Consider the following 3203-nt stretch of genomic DNA (forward strand, 5'->3'; position numbering starts at 1 on the left):
TTATTTCTCCTATGCATTTCTCTTCAGTACAGATTTATCATGCAAACCCCCTCAACCAGTCACTTAGAATATAAAAGTTTTTACTATGTTCTGAAAAATTATAGTAAACACACTATACAAGTAGGGCTGTTCCATGTAAACAGCCTGGTTTCAAAGTCCATGGATGTTGTTTATGAGATAAAATTGTCCAGAGATTCAGCAAATATTTGCTATTGATAGTGATAATGACAGCAATGATTACTTCTGCCTGATCTCTGACCTTAACCCTTTCCATCTCAAAACTCTCCCTACAAAGGCCTGCTGCTCTTCCCTGTTCCACTGTGTTTAGTTCCCAGTTTTACTGGGGAAATAAAGTCATTTCTACAGCCTCAAGTGCTCAGTCACTCCATCGTGTCTGACTCTTTGTACTCTCAAGGACTAGCCCGCCAGTCTCCTTGGTCCGTGGAATTTCCCAGGCAAGAACACTGGAATGGGTTGCCATTTCTTACACCAGGGGATTTTCCCCACCCAGGGATCGAACCCACATCTCCTGCCTTGGCAAGCGGGCTCTTTACCACCAGTGTCACCTGGGACGCCTCTATGGCCTCAGGTCAAGCCCAAATGAGTCTTCTCAAGTCTTGAGTTTTGGAACTACTCCTAACCTATAGGTAGTCCCTCACTTTCTACTACTGTTCATTGTATATACTTCTCTCTGCATCAAAGTAGTTTCTTTCTTACATATCATCACCCTCTACAGATCTGTGCGCCTCAGCACTCCCTCTGTGTGGCACAATCAACAGCACACACTGGCCTCTTTGAGGGTGGTAGCGATCGTAGATAGAGCGCCATGAAGGCCTCAGGGATGCTTCGAGAGTATAAGGTGGTGGGGCGCTGCCTGCCGACCCCCAAATGCCGCACGCCGCCCCTCTATCGCATGAAAATTTTTGCACCTAATCATGCTTTCGCCAAGTCCCGCTTCTGGTACTTTGTGTCTCAGTTGAAGAAGATGAAGAAATCCTCGGGCGTGGACAGGTGTTCGAGAAATCTCCCTGGCGAGTGAAGAACTTCGGCATCTGGCTACGCCAGGACTCCCGCAGCAGCACCCACATGTACCGGGACCTGACCACCGCTGGCGCCGTCACCCAGTGCTACCGGCACCGAGCCCGGGCCCACTCCATCCAGATCATGAAGGTGGAGGAGATCGCAGCCAGCAAGCGCCGCCAACCAGCGGTCAAGCAGTTCCACGACTCCAGGATCTAGCTTCCACTGCCCCACCGGGTCCTCCGAGGCCAGCACAAAACACGCTTCACCACCAAGAGGCCCAACACCTTCTTTTAGGTGCAGGCCTTCTGTCCCCGGGTCTGCCCAAATAAAACTTAGTGGGAAAACGGAAAAAAAGAGAAGCGAGGGCCCCTTATCACTGACTCCTCAATGCTTACTATGGTCTCCGGGTCAGCTGTTGTCAACTGACCTCACCAGCTTCCAGAAGTGAGGAGGACTCTATGGACAAATGCTTCTTCTCCACTTTCCCAGTTAACTGCTTATACCCAGGGCCCCCGGCTCAGCCTCAAGTCAGTGATCAAAGGGCCTTGGGGAAATCAGAAGGACTCAGAAGCAGGAAGAGGAGCCCTGACGTCTATCAGCATTTGCCAAGAAACTACTGTTTTCTCCACAATTCTAAGAGCTTCTGATGGACTATCTCCAGGAATCCTCAGAATGCCTAAAGACTATTATGATTTCCCTTTAACAGAAGGTTACGTAACCTGCCTAAGGCACACACGAGTAGTTGGTGGAGGGGCACCCAATGCAGGATCAAGGAGAGAAACAGGGAGACGAGGAGGGGATTCCTTCTTTGGTATGAAGAAAACTGGGAGCAGGAAGATGCTAGTGCCCCACTTCTCCCCCTCCTCATCCTGCCCCCTACCCCCACTCCCTTCCCACCTGTCCCACCCAGAGCCTCCCTCTCTGACAGGCCCAGCTGCAGTTTCTCTGGCTTATTTTTCAACACTCAGTGGCAAAATGGGTTAACTCCATTCAAGGGGGGAAAGAGAAGGAAGCTGTGGTTTGGCACTTAACCTCAAAAGCGTTCTTCCAGCCAGTTTTCCACAAATAAAGTCTTAGTCTCAGTCATGTCTGACTCTTTGTGACCCCATGGACTATAGCCCACCAGTCTCCTCTGTCCATAGGATTCTCGAGGCAAGAATACCAGAGTGGGTTGCTATTTCCTTCTCCAGGGGACCTTCCCGACCCAAGGACTGAACCCAGGTCTCCTACATTTCAGGAGGATTCTTTACCATCTGAGCCACCAAGGAAGCCTTCCATGAATAAAACTGGGGCAATGGCACCCCACTCCAGTACTCCTGCCTGGAAAATCCCATGGGCGGAGAAGCCAGATGGGCTGCAGTCCATGGGGTCGCGAAGAGTCGGACACGACTGAGTGACTGCACTTTCACCTTTCACTTTCATGCACTGGAGAAGGAAATGGCAACCCACTCCAGTGTTCTTGCCTGGAAAATCCCAGGGATGGGGGAGCCTGGTGGGCTGCCATCTCTGAGGTCGCACAGAGTCGGACACGACTGAAGCAACTTAGCAGTTTAAACCCAGTTTTCAAAGAAAAAAAATAAAAGTACCATTTACACAGTCACGGAAAATACAATCAACAAGCCTGACACTCTCAGCATGCTGACTCTCGTTACTTGCTAAGGAACCTCAGGTTCATGAACTCTTTCCTCGGGAACATGGAACACCTCGTTCATGTTAAGTCCCTGGTGACAAGGAGGAGCCACAGCTTTCCTCACAGGGAGCAGCCAGGACGGAAGCGAAGCAGAGCCCTCATCAGCCCAAGAACCCGGCCGACACCCCTCCTGTCCCTGGTTGTGCTGGTGTGTCTGCTGAACAACGTGTACACTCTTGTCACCTCCTGGGGCTCCCCTCCCCACCCTCCCAGCTGGATCACTTCTCTATTGTGCACATTTAAAAAGCTCAGTCGGGTGAATGGAAATAGCAGCTCCCGAGAACAAAATCAACTAGAACAGCCTGTGTTCCAAACTGAACTTTCTGCTCTTTTGGTCTCAATTGCTGTTCAGAACGGAATTCACAATCGCCACCTCTGTCCGGTTTTTGCTTTGCAGAGGAGCCCACGGAATTCAATGAAACCTTCCCACCTTCCCAGAGGCTCAGGCAGGCTCAGCGATGGGAGGAATGTTGCCAAAATATGTGTCCCT

The 3203-nt window shown here is 50.6% G+C and overlaps 1 pseudogene; it reads left to right on the forward strand.

Annotated features, from left to right (window-relative positions):
* Positions 1 to 811: 811 nt before the first annotated feature.
* Positions 812 to 1379, forward strand: LOC120879433 (annotated as a pseudogene).
* Positions 1380 to 3203: the final 1824 nt, after the last annotated feature.

The sequence above is a fragment of the Oryx dammah genome, unplaced genomic scaffold, assembly GCF_014754425.2.
Source record: "Oryx dammah isolate SB20612 unplaced genomic scaffold, SCBI_Odam_1.1 HiC_scaffold_20, whole genome shotgun sequence".
In the NCBI taxonomy this organism is placed as follows: domain Eukaryota; kingdom Metazoa; phylum Chordata; class Mammalia; order Artiodactyla; family Bovidae; genus Oryx; species Oryx dammah.